At 38.5% G+C, this 18,336-nt stretch overlaps 1 long non-coding RNA gene across 2 annotated transcripts in view; it reads right to left on the bottom strand.

Moving 5' to 3' along the window:
* Window positions 1-18,336, bottom strand: part of LOC122812976 — a 176,824-nt gene that overhangs the window by 135,837 nt on the left and 22,651 nt on the right. For both annotated transcript variants that reach the window (XR_006366613.1, XR_006366614.1), the window contains one exon: window positions 10,225-10,323. This is a non-coding gene — a long non-coding RNA (uncharacterized LOC122812976). The remainder of the gene's footprint in view (window positions 1-10,224; window positions 10,324-18,336) is intronic.

The raw sequence follows: 18,336 nt of genomic DNA, 5'->3' as shown, positions 1-18,336 counted from the left end.
CAATAAGCAGCTTCTTCTGCTTCTGCTGTATTAAGGTCATGTAAGGAGATTATATGGCTCTGGTTGTCAGCTGTGAGAAAGGTTCTGAGTTTGTCTATATTTTTGCAGGCTTTTAAAAGAAGTGGCATTTTATAAGATGGTTTACAATTATAAAGTCAATTTTGTAGTGGTCGCTTAGTGATGGTGGCAGAATGTTTATGTTGGAGATGGAGCCTGGTATGCTTGTAATAATCAAGTAAAATGTGGAGTGTTTGGAGGACCGGAGGTAGGCCTTGTTGGTTCTTTTCAGAGTTGAAGGATACCTAGGTCTGCTACGAAAGTACCCATGTTGGATGAAAGAGGGCCAAGATAATTAAGACTGAAGTCATTTAGAATTATTATGCCATTTTTTGAGATAGTTATCAAGGATTAGACTGAATAACAAAAAGAAGAAAAAAAACACACCAAAAACAAGGATTAAGTTTAAGTTAGTGCTTTCGTTTACTATTTCAGCAAACTTCTTCAGACAACTGACAAAGAAATTAATCACCATTTAAATAAACAATCAAAGTTATGACATCATGGAACAATTCATAAATTCAAGCCCACATTTAAAGGACCCACAAACAATTATTGTTAACCCATTACAAAGTTAATTATCATACAAAAAACTAACCTATCATAATACAAAAATAAAAAAATACATATATAATAAAATATAATATACATTCATTAAAAAACATTGAATCATCTCAGCAAAGCCCTCAATTTTAAAATACTTTTGAAAGAAATTGCTTCATTTAAGCCTGGGGCTATGACTGCATTCAATTTTATTTGCCAGATCAATTCTTTCTCATCCAGCTTTAAGTCGCTTGGGCCTCCCCTTTCATTATCAATAACTTTTTCCAATACTAAAAAGTTAAAATCGTGTGAGAGGTGAGATGTAATATGTCTAGCAAGAGCATTATTCAAGTTTGATTTATCTATTGCGTAAATATGCTCATAAATTCTATTTTTCAAAGGCCTTTCAGTGCGACCAACATAAAAAGCTGGGCAGCAGTTACATAGTCCTAAATAAACAACACCCTTAGTGTTGCAATTATATTTACCCCTAATAGGAAAACATGTATTCCCTATGGTAACCTGTTTTGTCACTTTGATATATTTACACCACCTACATGATCCACATTTAAACATACCACAATGGGGGTCATACACTTTAGGTGGACCTCTCTCCAGTAACATTTTCAAATTCCTACCTCTCCTGAATACAAACTGAGGCAAATAGCCCAAGTTGTTTTTAATCATGTTGTCCTCCACTAGGAAACACCAATTTTTATTAATAATTGATTTTAACCAATATGCATCCATGGAGAAAGTAGTAATGAAACTAATTTTAAAATTATCATTATTGGAAGTATTCCAGAATTGTTCAATATCACTAGGCTCACATATACAGTTATTCAGACTAGAACAATCATCCTCATTGTCCACCCCCCCCCATTTTGGTTAACTGTGCGTGCTAACAATGGTTTAAAAGTACCTGATAATCGTTTATTATAGACCTCCTTAATAAGATCGTCTATAAGGGACTTAGGGTAACCCCGCTTAAGAAACATTTATTAGATATAGAGGATATTAGAGTCCAATGTACTTAGTTCAATTTTCAAACTCTCAAGTTCATTGCAATAATTTTTAACCAATATATGCATAAATTCAACTCCTTGACGTTCGAATAAACAGAGCAAGTCCTTATGAAACCCAGAGTTTGAAATCAATCTTACAGTATTTCCTATCTGGATATTGAATTAACTAAGTCGCGTTGTGACCAACAATACATTTCTAAGATATTTAGGAAGACAACGTATTCTAATGCATTTCTACATTTTTCTAGCTGTCACCCCTTTTCCCAAATGAGAAGTGTGGTTAAGGGTCAATTAGTTCAGGCAGCTAGAATGACTATACTAGAAAAGGACTTTGTGAAGGAATGTAATCTTTTAAAAGAAATGTTTCTTAAGCAGGGTTACCCTAAGTCCCTTACAGACGATCTTATTAAGGAGGTCTATAATAAACGATTATCGGGTACTTTTAAACCATTGTTAGCACACACAGTTAACCAAAATGGGGGGTTCATAGGTTCATAGGTTCATAAGTAGGGACTAAGCTATTGGTCCTAGGGCCCATACAAGCCTAGCCAAAAAATGTACCCTGGCTTTCTCCACCCAAGAAAATTATTTTCCTATGCCCCTGTTGAGCAGAGCCACAGAAGTGATCCCCGGGGTGAATTTCCCATTTCCCATCCCCGGGGTGAATTTCCCATTTCCCATCCAATCATCAAGATTTTTTTTGAAGAGTGCTAATGAGGAGCTCTGTTTGACATAGATAGGTAGTCTGTTCCAGAGTATGGGAAGTCTCTGGGACAGGAATCTATCCCTCCAGCATGTTTTGTTTATTGTGGTGACAAGGTTAAGGTCCCTAGAGTGTGTAGCTTGGAGGGATTGGGATTTCTTTAAGTGGAGCATGTCCAACAGCTCTGGATTTGACATAGCTTTGTATGTTAGGCAGAGATCGCCCCTGAGTAGGCGATATGCGATGGAGTAAAGCTGTAGTTTTTTGAGACGGTCTGCATAGGGCATCTGTTTGAGGCCAGTAATCCTCTTTGTGAGGTATTTCTGTGGTCTTTCCAGTTGTTGTAGATGTCTTGTGAGGTACATACCAAAAGGGCGTTGTACTCTATAATGGGTCTAATGAGTGATGAGTAGAGGGGAACAATGACCTCTTTTTTCTGGATGAGAATCCTTTTGTGATGAGATGAGCCACGTAGAAGGATTTCCTGACCACTGTGGCGATGTGATTATCAAAGGAGAGACTACTGTCCACCTGTGTCCCAAGGTCTCTTATCACATTTTCGGGATTAAGTAGACTACCAGCTATGTGGTAGTTCATGGGTACAGAGTTTTTACCAAAAGGGATGACAATGCACTTTTTGGCATTGAGCTTGAGGCCATGGCTTTGACACAAGGCATCTGTCTCAGTGAGGCCCTTTTGTAGTTTGTCCACATCGTTAGGAGTTTCGATTATGGCTCCTAGTTTGCAGTCATCTGCAATCTTTGTTAATAAAGACCTTCTGTGTTGGCCTGCACTTCAGAGAAGTAGATACCAAACAGGAGAGGACCCAGGACTGAACCCTGTGGTACTCCACTTGTCACTGGTCTGATGTCGGATTTGGAATCCGCTACTTTCACAGTGTGGGTTCTGTCCGTGAGCCAGTTGGCAACCCATCTTATGACATAGGGATTTATACCTAGTTTAGTGAGCTTATCTATAATTCCAGAGTGGGGGATGGTGTCGAAAGCCTTGGCGAGATCTAGATAAACTGTGTGAACCATTTTACCATCATCTATGGCTTTGGTGACTGCTTCAAAGAAGTCAATCAGGTTTAGGAGACATGATCTGCCTTTTACAAATCCAAACTGAGTAGGGTCCAGAGTTTGGAGATTACCAATGTCTTTGTTTATGAGTTCCATGATGATACGTTCCATGGCCTTGCAGACCAGGCTCGTCAGGCTAATGGGGAGGTAGTTCCCGGGGTCTGTCGTGGCTCCTCCTTTGTGGAGTGGGATAACTGTCACGGTGCGCCATTCAGTGGGTACAAAGCTTGAGGTGAGGCTATGATTGAACATGGTACTTAGGTAGGGTGCCAGTTCATTCTGTAGTTCATGTAGAATGCAGCCTGGGATATTGTCAGGTCCCATGGATGCTGTGTTCTTGGCTTTGGAGAGTGTGTTTTTTACCTGTGCAGCCGTGATTATAGGAACTTTGCATTCTTCCGGTATAGAGATGGGACCTCTAGGGGTTGAGAGGGGGGTAAAGTTAGCACTGAACCTATCTGCTAGGATGTTGGCAATATCAGTTGGTTCTGTATATTTAGTGCCATTCTGCTGTAACTCAGAGCAGATCTGAGTGTTCCCATTTAGATTCTTGACATAGCTATAAAATGCTTTGTGGTTGTCTTTAGAGTCAGTGGCAATTTTGTTTTCGTAACTTGCTTTGGAGGATTTTATGAGGGATCTCAGCTTCTTACTGAGGTTGACCAGGGAGTTCCTTCAGTCATGGGATTTTACTCTTTTTTGCAACAGTTTCTTTCTTCTGTTGTAGAGTTTGTTTATGGCAGAGGACCACCAGATTGGCTTCCTTTTTTGGAGGATAACATCTTGGTTCTATTAGGGATAGCATGATCCATGCACTCGTGTAAGTGCTTATAAAGTGCATTTGTGTAGGATTCGGCAGTCATACCTCTATTGTCCGTCTGCATGGGTGTCATGAAGTTTGCCACTTCTGTCTTAAGAAGTGTGAAGTTGGCTTTTGAGAAGTTCTTATGATGGTTTCCCTAATTGGGGCTGGGGGTGGGATGTGGATGTCTAGGCTGATTAGCTTGTGGTCGGATCTGACCAATGAGGACTTGACCTCTGGTGTGGAACACCGGTTTCCCATGTTGGTGATGACCAGGTCTAGGATATTGCTGCCCCTGGTGGGGGTGTGAATAAGTTGATCCAAGGCGTTGGAATTTATGAATTCTAGAAAACGTTGAGCAAAAGAGTTGGTACATGAGTAGTTTTCCCAGTTAATGGTGGGATAGTTGAAATCGCCCATCATTATTACGTTGTTGGGTTGTACTCTAATACTTTCCAGTGTATCAAGAAATGAGGAGTGTGAATCCTGGGGCATGGTGGGGGGTCTGTAGCAAGCTACAGTTTGGATTGCGGTCTTGCCCAGAGTTAGTTGCACTTGGATAATCTCGGATGCATTATGCTGTGCAACTAGCCTGGAGGTGTGGATATCCTTAATGAATATGGACACGCCTCCGCCTTTAGTGCTTCTTTCTGGGTTAGGTCGCCTAAAGGTATGGTATGAATTGAAGCCTGGTAATGCACAATGAGGATGACTGTTCTAGTCTGAATAACTGTATATGTGAGCCTAGTGATATTGAACAACTCCGGAATACTTCCAATAATGATAATTTTAAAATTAGTTTCATTACTACTTTCTCCATGGATGCATATTGGTTAAAATCAATTATTAATAAAAATTGGTGTTTCCTAGTGGAGGACAACATGATTAAAAACAACTTGGGCTATTTGCCTCAGTTTGTATTCAGTAGAGGTAGGAATTTGAAAATGTTACTGGAGAGAGGTCCACCTAAAGTGTATGGCCCCCATTGTGGTATGTTTTATGCCATTTTTTGAGATAGTTATCAAGGATTAGACTGAATAACAAAAAGAAGGAAAAAAACACACTGAAAACAAGGATTAAGTTTAAGTTAGCGCTTTCGTTTACTATTTCAGCAAACTTCTTCAGACAACTGACAAAGAAATTAATCACCATTTAAATAAACAATCAAAGTTATAACATCATGGAACGATTCATAAATTCAAGCCCACATTTAAAGGACCCACAAACAATTATTGTTAACCCATTACAAAGTTAATTATCATACAAAAAACTAACCTATCATATTACAAAAATAAAAAAAAAATACATATATAATAAAATATATTATACATTCATTAAAAAACATTGAATCATCTCAGCAAAGCCCTCAATTTTAAAATACTTTTGAAAGAAATTGCTTCATTTAAGCCTGGGGCTATGACTGCATTCAATTTTATTTGCCAGATCAATTCTTTCTCATCCAGCTTTAAGTCGCTTTGGCCTCCCCTTTCGTCCCTTATAGATGATCTTATTAAGGAGGTCTATAATAAACGATTATCAGGTACTTTTAAACCATTGTTAGCACTCACAGTTAACCAAAATGGGGGGGGGGGGTGGACAATGAGGATGATTGTTCTAGTCTGAATAACTGTATATGTGAGCCTAGTGATATTGAACAATTCTGGAATACTTCCAATAATGATAATTTTAAAATTAGTTTCATTACTACTTTCTCCATGGATGCATATTGGTTAAAATCAATTATTAATAAAAATTGGTGTTTCCTAGTGGAGGACAACATGATTAAAAACAACTTGGGCTATTTGCCTCAGTTTGTATTCAGGAGAGGTAGGAATTTGAAAATGTTACTGGAGAGAGGTCCACCTAAAGTGTATGGCCCCCATTGTGGTATGTTTAATACCACTTATACTTATAGGATGTTAGAAATAGGGGTGACAGCTAGAAAAATGTAGAAATGCATTAGAATACGTTGTCTTCCTAAATATCTTAGAAATGTATTGTTGGTCACAACGCGACTTAGTTAATTCAATATCCAGATAGGAAATACTGTAAGATTGATTTCAAACTCATGTAGGTGGTGTAAATATATCAAAGTGACAAAACAGGTTACCATAGGGGATACATGTTTTCCTATTAGGAATAAATATAATTGCAACACTAAGGATGTTGTTTATTTAGGACTATGTAACTGCTGCCCAGCTTTTTATGTTGGTCGCACTGAAAGGCCTTTGAAAAATAGAATTTATGAGCATATTTATGCAATAGATAAATCAAACTTGAATAATGCTCTTGCTAGACATATTACATCTCACCTCTCACACGATTTTAACTTTTTAGTATTGGAAAAAGTTATTGATAATGAAAGGGGAGGCCCAAGCGACTTAAAGCTGGATGAGAAAGAATTGATCTGGCAAATAAAATTGAATGCAGTCATAGCCCCAGGCTTAAATGAAGCTATTTATTTCAAAAGTATTTTAAAATTGAGGGCTTTGCTGAGATGATTCAATGTTTTTTAATGAATGCATAATATATTTTATTATATATGTATTTTTTTATTTTTGTAATATGATAGGATAGTTTTTTGTATGATAATTAACTTTGTAATGGGTTAACAATAATTGTTTGTGGGTCCTTTAAATGTGTGCTTGAATTTATGAATTGTTCCATGATGTCATAACTTTGATTGTTTATTTAAATGGTGATTAATTTATTTGTCAGTTGTCTGAAGAAGTTTGCTGAAATAGTAAATGAAAGCGCTAACTTAAACTTAATCCTTGTTTTCGGTGTGTTTTTTCCTTCTTTTTGTTATTCCGTCTGATAGTTTTCAGTTTGGTTTGGTTCTATAGTTATCAAGGATGTTAGTGATAAGTGATATGAATTTATTTAGGGAAGAAGGAAGTGGTAGATAGTGATCAGTAGTGGTTTGCCTTTGTGAGATGGAAATTTGGGGAGAATCCAGTTAGGACCACAGTCTGAGGAGGGATTTCCCTAGGGAATAACTTCCCAGTTTAGGCTATTTTTGTACATAATTAGAGAGGCTTCACCAGATCATTTACCTTCTCTGGCATCACCGACATACTTATAGGATGTTAGAAAGTGTTGGAAGTTGAGTGAGTCTTGTTTGACCTAGAATTCTGTGACTGTTAGAATGTCTGGGTCATGCTGGGAAGTAAAAGCACTTATGCAGTCTAGCTTGTTTCTGATGCTATGTGCATTGAAAGGGGAACAGGCTAGTGTAGGAAGGGAGTAGTTCTGATGTTGAGGAAAGGGAGTTGTTGGCCCTGGGATGGGTTCAATCTTACTCTTTAGTAGGAGTATAAAGATTGTGAAGGACAGTCCGAAGGAGGTCTTTGGTGTTTTTAAGCAAAGAGAAAAATGTTTAAGAATTATCCTGAAAGTGGAGAGTTGGGGAGTGGGGAAGTGAGTTTGGTGGTGGTTTGTTGGTGTGGAAGTAATGGAAGTAGGGGTAATACACAGTGATGGGATAATCAGTTGGGTAAGTGTTTTATGAAGATGTTTTGGTAATGGATGCCAGGATGAGGGGGTGTGAAAATGAAAGAAAAAGAAGGTAGAACAGGGTAAGATGTGGAAGGAAAAACATTTTACTGATTGGATGGGTGTTGTGTTTGTACAGGAAATTGAAAGTGGGAATTCAGACTTCCAGTAATATTGTATTATTGACTATTGTGGCAGTGAAATAAGTGAGTTAGGTTTTTTTTTATTGTGGTGTCTTTTTAAGAGGTGTGTCTTGAGGGTGTGACAGTGGGTGGAGATCAGAGAAACTATATTGAGTAATCTGGGAAGTGGCTAGATAATTTGGGGTGGGAGAGGAGTGAAGTAGGACTCAACTCACGCTTTACTTGGAGTTAATCAGTCAAGGTTTGTGCCTAACAAAGAGCTCAAAAATGGTAGATACAAATGCGTGATTTGTTCAGAAACGAGAGCTTGGAGAAAAGGGAACTGATAATAATTATATGACAGCAAAGTGCTGTATGTTGTTCCACCACTTTAATCAGCTAGGGTCACCCTAAAGGGAGGGTCTCTGAGCTCCATGCTCTTATGGCCATTCCTCCATTTTTGTTTTTTTCACAGGTACAAGGTGTCCCTTTGTACTAATCCTTCTTTTATGCCCAAGGTAGTAAATGAGCTGCCCTTGAATCAGTCAGTACAACTCCTTCCTTTTTCCCTTCTCCTTAGTCTGTTAATGAGAGGGTCCTGCATACCTTGGATTTGCACAGACAGCTCAGGTACTACTTGGATAAAACTAGGACTATTCGTAAGTCTGATCAGCTTTTTGTTTCCTTTCATCCTTTGGGTTTGGCTGTTTACAGGCAACCCATCTCCTCCTGGATAACTAAGGCAATTTCTGTTATTCTTTACATGGCAAATCTCTGTCTACTTCTGTTAGAGCTCATTCCACTAGGGCTGTTGCCTCTTCTGGTGCCTTCTTCAAAGAGCTGGACACCAATTCCATCCTTGAAGCTGATACTTGGTTTTCAATGTAAACCTTTGCTAAGCATTATGTTGGATATGGTTTCTAGGGTGAAACCAGGCTTTGCTGAAACCATTTTATGTAGGTTTGTTGAGGGATCTTCTCAGCCTTCCACAGTGATATATAAGGACATAGTACAGTCTAGTAAAATCTTACCATAACAGTAGATGTCCTTCTTTTCACTGTTGCAGTATTCACTCCCATTAACACCCTCTTGTCTGTTCTGTTTTTTGTTTTAGATTCCCTTTCTTGCAGTGGGTTTCCCCTTTTACTTCTGCATTTTTTTCCTTTTGGATGTACATGGACTCTTTTGTCCTATGGAGACATAAATGTAATGTATGGTGCATACAAGATCTTTAAGCTTTTGTATACTAGTCAAGCTTCGAGTTGCCCTGAGTGGGCGATCTGTTCTGTTTTGGATACTGCAACAGTGAAGAGGAGGAATCTACTATTATGGTAAGATTTTACCAAACTGTACTTTCTCGTTAATTTTCTCCTTCTGTGCTGTAATGAGGGACTGCTTAATGTTTTGATTAGTTGTGCTCTTAATATGGGTTATATCCATTGCAGAGCCTTGGAACAGAGTTGATAATGCTTCTAAAGTTTCTGTTACTTTTTTTATATCCTCTGTGATGTTCTCTGATCCCAGTGCCACCTTGTTTCACTTTCCACTGCTAGCTCGAGAAGCTGCAAGGAATATACCAGAAAACTAAAACAAACTAAAGAAAATCTCCAGTAGCACAGATTTCAATTCTATATACCTTCCACTGTATAACTGCACCACTTGGGATACTTTTTTGCTCATTTTAAGTAATTTTAACTCCAAAAAGGAGGCAAGAACATAGGGAGCTCGCTAAATACCTTTTGCCATGTGCCCATGCATATCCCGAGACTGTGCAGTTTTAGTTTGTAGTCCACTGCAATTATGAAATGACAGACATAAGGAGAAGCGAGGCAGTCCTCAATGTCCAGATTCACACTGATTGGTACTACATCAGCTTCCATAAACTGTTTTTTTAATTTTAACCAAGGCCATGAAAAGGCAATCTGGGACAGAATGCCAAGGTAAGGAAACCCACCATATAATGCTGTGAAAAATTAAAAAGAACAGAGCTGAGTTATTGCTTAAATAACTCCTCATGCAGTAAAGGACCATCTGCATTTAAGAAGTTGGATGAAATATTTTCTCGATCTTCTAGAAGCTTCTTCTTGGGAGATGATGGCATGCATAGCAGTATGTGTTAAAGTACATCATAAACATGATTCCTCTCTAAATGGATACTTCTTAGAACATTAACAACACACAGAAAAACCCTGCTCAGTAATATATGCAGTCACCTATATAGTTCTGCAGATATTGTTGCAAATGTTATGTTAGTGGATATTAATTTTTGTGGACTTACCAGTAGAGATTCTTGCCAAGCTTTTCAATCCACTTCAAATAGGGAATATCAGAGGATATACTATTGTGGCAAATTATTTTCATACATTTTTTGGAATTTTTTAATAAAACTCATTACCTTGTTAGACAATTTTTCACAGTCAAGTAGGTTTCTTCTCCACATAGGTTTTCATCTGGTCCTATGAAATGTTCACAGCTGCACTGTCAGATACTGTTTCTGTTTCATATAAGGAAGAGTGAGAGAACGGTTAATGACAAACATTAAGCAAAATTCAGTGAAAGGATATATTTGGTGAGTGATTTGGTTGCCAAACTAAAATTTTAAAGCATAAGTCCAGAGGAAAGTTTCTTATATTTCAGGCTACAAAAGAACACTATGCAAACTGTCTAGAAAAAAATACAGACTGTCCTGCAACATACTACTACAACTTACCCATCATTCACTGCAAGCACAATAACCACTCACTTCAATAACATCTTTCCTAAACCCATGATAATTTCAAAGTAGAGACTCTCTAGAGAGCATCCCTGTCATTACAGTAAACTACCCTTTTAACCCTTTCCCACACATTTCAGTTTTGGCCCAGTAAGCCTTTCATAGATCAACAAATTGATAAAATCCATATATCTCCATGGCTATCTAGGATCAGATGAGCTCTGCCCTAATCATGGCTATTAACACCTTCTTATCTATCTATCTGACTGTCTGTCTATCTATCTATCTATCTCATAAGAAAAGATCATAAATTGCACACAGCAGCATGGCTCCTTTTTTGACCTTTCGAAATCTGCCACCTTTACATCCTTTTCCAAAATTATCAAACCCTTGTTTCCTAGGCATTTTAGGCTAGTTTGTCTGTCCTTCAATGCTGTCCAAATCCCATTAAAAAACTTGTACTTAGAATTCAGTCAGTACCTAGAACACCACAACATGTTCTGTCCTACCAATGCTGTAATTGAAAAGGGCACAGCATCTCACCTGCTTTGTTATCTCTTACCAACAGCATCTACAAACTTATATGGGACAGGTTTGCTGACAAAGCCTCTCACATAACCTGACATTTTTGGTATTTGGGTACTTATATTACAATCATTTCCACAATATTTAGAAGGTCATGCTATGCTAGTCAGCAAGCTGACTTCCACATTATCTACATCAAAGTGCAATCATTAGAAGTCCCTCAAGGCTACATACCTTCTTCTATCCACTGATTATCTTCTATTCTGGGCCTCATTCAGGGCTTACCGACTACTACAGGGTATCTTAACTAAAAGTCTGAGTTCCATCTTTAGTGTATTAGGTTTTACCATGCAGTTCTCTGATGCAAAATGTATTGCATTTATAAAAGATGACTGTCACCCAGTAACATTATCACAATTTATTTCCACAGGCAGTATGGCAGTGTGGAATTGAGAACAGCAACAGTGATTCCCCTCCACAAAGGTGGCCTAGCAACAGACTTGGGGAATTACAGACCCATAAGCCTGACCAGCCTCATCTGTAAGGCCATGGAATGTATCATTATGAACCTCATAAATAAAGACATAGGTGACCTCCAAACCCTGGATCCTACACAATTCAGCTTCATCAAGGGCAGACCCTGCCTGTTAAATCTGGTGGGCTTCTTTGAAAATGTGAGCAGAGCTATTGATGAGGGAAAAATCTATGTACACAGCATACCTTGACTTGACAAAGTCTTTTGACACAATCCCACATTCAGGCATTACTGATATCACTTAGCAAACTGAATATAAACTCCTTCATTGTAAGATGGGTTGCAAACTGGCTCGCAAACCGGACACATACTATCAAAGTGAGTGACTCCATATCAACCATCAAACCTGTTACCAGTGGGGTGCCACAGGGGTCAGTGCTGTTTAGTATATACTTCTAAGAAGTTCAAGTCAAAACTAGAGGGTTGTGGCTAACCAAGTCTGCAGACATCTGCAAACTAGGTGCAATCATCAAATCCCCAAATGATGTCAGTATACTCCAGGATGGTCACACAAAGACCAGTGACTGGTATATTAGTCATGATCTGAAACTGAATGTAAAGAAATGCATCATCATTCCCTTTGGCACAAACAATGTCCTTTCACACTATCAGATCAACAACAATACCCTAAGTATCCACAAAGTGGTAAGGGACCTGGGATCTCAAGCTGACTACAACCTTTCCTTTGACCACAATGTGTCTATTGTAGTAAGGAAGGCTTTCAACATAGCACACTTGATTAGTAAAGGCATCATCTAAAGAGCAAAAAAGGTTATAACCCCTCTATACTTGGCACTAATCCATCCCATAACTGAGTATAACACCCCGTTCAGTATGTACTGTACAAAGCACCTGCAGCAACTGGAGAGACCTCAAAGGTTTCTAACAAAGAAGATAAAGGGGCTCCAGCATGTGCCTTACACAGACCAACTAAAGTCCCTGTCACTGTTCTCTGTGTCATATAGGGGACACATATGCCTGGCCTACAGAGCAATCCAAGACCCAAACCTAATGAACTTGCTGCATATCCATAAATCAAATGGGACTAGGGTTACCTGTTCCAGGGACCTAAATATGGCCTGCAACTTAAACAGGACATGCTGGAGGGACAGATTTATCTCCCAGCGACTGACATGTCTTTGGAATAGGCTACCAATTCATGTAAAACAGCACCTCTATGACACTATTCAAGAGGAACCTGGACAAGTGGATGGGGCACCATAAGTATTTACTGGGGATAGTGCCCACAACCCTCCTGGACATGGGCAGTCATCACTAAATGCAATCTTTGGTACTGACTAGTATTTGCATGGTACTACATTGGGATGAAAGAGCTAGACTTAAAATGACCTCCAGGTCGATAGCCTAGTAATCTCTTATGATCCTAGGACCCTATCAATTAAGTCCAATCAAATAAATTCATAAAGATTTGGACTGACCCTGCTGTTTCATTCAGTCCCCATACCAGCAAAGCAATATGTATAGTTTAAACACAACAAAAATCTCTCTCCTCACACAATCAAGTAAGCAAAATGTCTAAGCAGTTATTTGTGAAGTTTGTCCTAATACCTTCCCTTACAGCCTCCTTTTCACTCCTAGCAAACACATCTAAATCCATACCAAATTAGATTTTATCAATAAAGCCTGCTAGTGTATGATACTCTCAAATAAAAAAGGGCACCTCTGCTTCCTACTATTTATTTATGTATTCGACATTTTTTACTGGTATGATCCAACTGGGTCAAGAAGAACCCATTTTCAGTGGAGGCCCAGGAAGAAAAGCTGTACTGTACAAACATTATAAACAAGGAGTATCATAAGACAAAAGTGAAACAACATGAATGTACAAACATTATAGGTAGAACAATACAAAAAATAAATGTGAATACAGTGTAATTCAAGTAAAATATTCCTTATGTGGAGGCAGATACTCAGAATAACAATATGTAAGAAGGTAAAATATTTAAATGTAATGCTTACAATTCAAATATAACCTTGGTGTTAGAAACATTTTGTTTTGGTAGAGTTAATCACAGAGAGGGATATCAAGGTAGTAGAAATGGGATAGCAGCAGCAGAGAGAGGAGAAAAGAGGTGGGAGATTAGCCAGGAGCAGAGCATGGGCATAGCCAAGAGTTGTTTAGCTGCTGTTTTAGAGATATTTTGAAGGCTGCTAAGTTAGAAATGCTTCTTGTGGGTATCAGGAGTGAGTTCCATGCTTTAGCAACAGTGTAAGAGTATTGGCTTTGTCCTGGTGTTTTGGAGGGTTTGGAGATAGTGAGAAGATATCTTCAGACTCAAGTGTTCTGTTTGGGTTATAGGGTTTGATGATGTTGTTCAGAGCTGGGCAGGCTAGGGGGTTATAGAATATGTTGCGTGGTGCTAGTAGATGGATGTACAGTAGGTGATGGGGGAATTCTAGCCAGTTTAGTACTTACAATGATGTGTACTAGTTTTAGAGTTTGTGGCAAACTTGGCCACTTTGTTATAGCACTGTTCCATTTCTGATCTAATGAAGAGCTGTAAGTTTTTGGGTATAGAGGCACCATAAAGAAGGGATAGCAGAAGGAAAGTTTTGGCAACAGTAATCCTGGTTGATGAGTTTATGTAGCATTTGTTTATATACAGTATTCAGTTTCTGGTGCTTTTTTTATGTTTTGTTGAACGTGGAGATCAAATTTTAAGTGATCATCTATGATAACACCTACAAATTTTGTATGGTGTACTTGTATTTCAATAGTGGTGTTGTCAGCTGAGTGTATTTTGAATTGATTTACGTCAATTGAGCAGTTTTGGGCTGGAAGAAAAGTAGCTTAGTTTTTTAGGATTAATGAAGAGTTGGCATTTAGTAAGCCAGATCAAAGGCAGAGAATGTCTGTTGTGTGATAGAGAGAACATGGGACAGTGTGGGAGAAATGCAGATAATAGTGGAATCATCTGCATATTGAATGAGAGTTCCAGAAGATGAGGCACTGCATAGGTCATTTGTAAATATACTGAATAGTAGAGGTCCAGGGATAGAACCTTGTGGGATTCCAGTGGGGTTAGGTAGAAAGGGTGATATAGCTTTTGACCATTTTACTGCTTGTTTTGGATTGTGTAGGTAACTGTAAAACCATTGTAGGGTGGGAGTGGTGAGTCCTAAGTCAAACAATCTGTGCAGGAGAAGGGAATGTGAGATGGCATCAAATGCCTTTGAAAGGTCAAGAAAGAGAGCAGAAACAAAGTTACCTGAATATCTAGCTCTGTTTACAGATTTGGTAAATGAGAGGAGGGCTGTTGAAGTGCTGTGGCCAGGCCGGAAACCATGTTGGATGTTGGAAAGAAGGTTGTTTTGTAGTAGGTATTTCATGAGTTATTGATGAATGCATTTTTCAGTGGAGTTACTGCCTTTGTGAATAGGATTGATGTGGGACTTTTTCCAAATATTTGGTACTATAGATTCTGATATAGATTGATTAAGCAAGATGGTAATGGGGTAAGCTATGGAGTTAGCAGATAATTTTAGGTATAATGGAGGGAGGTTGTCCATGGAGACAGAACAAGGCTTACATTTCTACAGCAGTCTTTTTATGAGGCTAGACGGTATTGGTTGTAGAGAGAAAGTGGCCAAGTTCATGGTAAGGGGTTTTGGACCTTTGAGTGGAGAAGGTCAGGGCCAGATGAAGGGGCACTACCATGGGTGATAGATGAGGAAGAGGAGGGAGGGCTGGTATTGAGGGTTTTACTGATCAGATCAGCTATGGATTTTATAAAATGGGTGTTGAAGTCATTTGCAGTTTGAGCAGGAGAAGCATCAGGTGATGGAGAGTTCTTTCTTTAATCCTGGTTTAAGTAGACTAGAGACTGAAGACCAGAATTTTTTAGAATTAGTTTTGTACTCCTGCTGTAGGTGGGTATAGTAAAGTTGTTTATCTTTGGCACCCCATTTTTTTTTTTTACTTTGTTGAGCAGCTGCTTGAAGAATATTATTAGATCTAGCTCTCTTTTTCTTTGCTTCCAGAGTTTCCAGGTTTCATCCTTTTTTTCATTAAATATTTACATTTCTTGGGTACCCAGGGGACAGAGTTCTTTTTAATTCTTTCAGTGTGGATTGTTGATGTTGTGTGTAAGTATTAGTAACAAGGAGGTTAATGAACCCTTATTTACTTATAAAGTAAATAAAAATTTAAAGAATATTCTGGAACATAGTTACCAAGGAAAGAAAAGAAAGGAAGGGACACATAAATGTGGGGCCTGTGAACAATGTAAATATATTTTGGAGACCCCCAAAGTGAGATTAGGCCCCTTTAGGATTGAGATCAACTTGATTTCTGGCTCTTGTACCACAACAGGTTTAGTTTATTTAGCCCTTTGTACGGTTTGCCAATGTTTTTACATTGGAAAAATAGAAAGAAAGTTGAACCGTAGGATTTATGAATACTGTTACAGTGTTATAAAAATGGACGAGAAAAATGCCCTATACAAACACATTAAAAGTAATCCTACCCATGGTTTCAAGTTTGGTATCCTGGAAATAGTTAGTAAGGATCCCAGAGGGGGGGATTGGACCAATAAGTTGCTTAGGGTAGAAACTAGGTGGCAACTTATGATCAATGCAAGTGAATTTCCAGGCATTAACAATGCCATTAGTATCAAACCTGAATTGAGATACAGAGCTAACAAAATAAAATGAAATAACTTAAAGCACAATATTTTATTGATTTAACTCCTTGCAGTTTTTCAAGTATCACATTCTTATTTTTAGTTTATGTGTTTTTATGTGTTTTAATGTGTTATCAAATGATTTTTAAAAATATTTAAATGAGCACATACATAAGTTCAATAATATTGTGTTTTTGTAGCTTAATGGGTTTATTAATTGATTAATTAATTGATCCAAGGTATAAAAGCTGAGTGATTTTGGACAACCATTGTTCTGAGAAAGTCTATTTGACGAAAGCGCTTGACTGTTCGTTATTTTATACAATAAAGTGTGCTAAGAGTGTCTAAAGATCGTAGCATTTTTCTTACTAGTTGGTTACGTGAGTGCACGGGGACTAGTTATCGGCTTGGAAGTGGTTTTCTTTGGTTATTAGATGTAATATAGGTAATTGTATTGTTTCTGGGGTGTAGCATGTAGGTAGTCAGATTTAGTTAGCGAGGGTGTAGGCAATTTGTTTCCTTGTTGGATAGTGCAGGTTGTGATATATGGATAGGATAATTGGTAGGAAAAATCTGATTGGCTCTATCTAGAAGAGGGTGGAGCTATGTAAGTATAAGTGCAGGAGTAGTGGGGGTGGGTGGTATTTGGGGATAGAGTGGGAGCGGAGTGAGCCTGAGCATAGCAGGTAGAACCTGGTGACCTATAGAACCTGGTGACTGATATACCAACAGAAAGAAAAAAACTATTTCCCACTGTGTAAGAAATTCAACTTTCATTCATCTACAGACAGCAGGCCAGTGCCATAAAAACAGTGCTACCTAGCACCTTTCTGTAACTATGTGTTTTAGTGCAAGTATAATTGATAGTCCAACTATGCCTGAAGGCAGAACTGTGTTTCCGTAGTGTATTAGTCCTATCACACTCTAACTAGAATTGAAACTGGGAAGTGGTTCAAGAAATATCTTCTAGGGAAGCTGTGTTGTTGGTTAAGGGGTTTTAACATTCAAATCATATGGGAACCTTACAAGAGGGCTACACAAGTTAAAGCAGAGGGTGGAGGAGGGTTCCTAATTACAGCATCCCAGCTGGTGTACAAACCAAACACTATTTCTGATTCAAACAGAATTAAATGCTGCTAAAACAGTTACTGTCATAGAGAGAGCAAACACACATTATTGGTGGGCAAGTTCCGGGTTGCTTTTACATTCCTGTAGATTAGTTACAGATTCAGGATAGCAAGAACTCTGTTGTGGGGGGAGGACTCTTAGCAAGGAAGAAGTAGCAGCGTTAAGTAATTGGTGAGTACACCAGGCATGTGATGCAGCAAGGACAAACCAGAGCATACTGGAGCATTCTTTCTTTGTACCATGTCAACAATTGGCTGCTCTTATACATAAGTTACTCTTTCTAAATCAGCATAACAAATGAGAACTCCCCAACTTTCTGTCTTATTCCAGTGACTCTTTACATGTCCTTCAGCCACTTAAACACCTCATGAAATGAATTATCTTTACAGAGACATACATTCTGAAACAAATGCACATTAAAAATGATTTGTTGTCGTTGTTGTTCTTTTGGCTTTTCCCGGTTAGGGGTTGCCTCAGTGGTACTCTGGTCCGCTAATGATTGCCAGTCGATTTTTATGTTGCTGAGGTGCTAGCTCAATGCCCAACCTTCAACGAAGGCAGGCCTATTCACGCATGTCTTTTTCGAAAGCCAATCGACCATGGGGAGGACATGCAGACTCCACACAGAAGGCACTCCAGCTGAGAATCGAATGGGAGAACCTCTTGCTGTGAGGAGACAATGCTACCATTGCACCACCGTGGCTTCTGTACATTAAAAATTATTATTATTCAGAAATATCAAAATCTCCCTTGAAAGCATGCCTGTTCCCAAAGCTCTGACTTACTCACTTTTCTCATTTTGTATCACTTGTACAATTCCACCATACATTTTATATTTGTCTAGCACATATCTAGTGAACATTGCATAAGTACAAAAGATAAATGCATAAATATAATCATTGAGATGTGCTATATATAATTCCCACCAGCACCATCTGGCTAGTAGCACTGAACAATGTCTTA

Source organism: Protopterus annectens, chromosome 10.part0, assembly GCF_019279795.1.
Source record: "Protopterus annectens isolate FY-2018-M chromosome 10.part0, PAN1.0, whole genome shotgun sequence".
Classification (NCBI taxonomy): Eukaryota; Metazoa; Chordata; order Ceratodontiformes; family Protopteridae; genus Protopterus; species Protopterus annectens.
The sequence above is the reverse complement of the archived record's forward strand: the minus strand, read 5'-3'. Positions and strand labels throughout refer to the sequence as shown.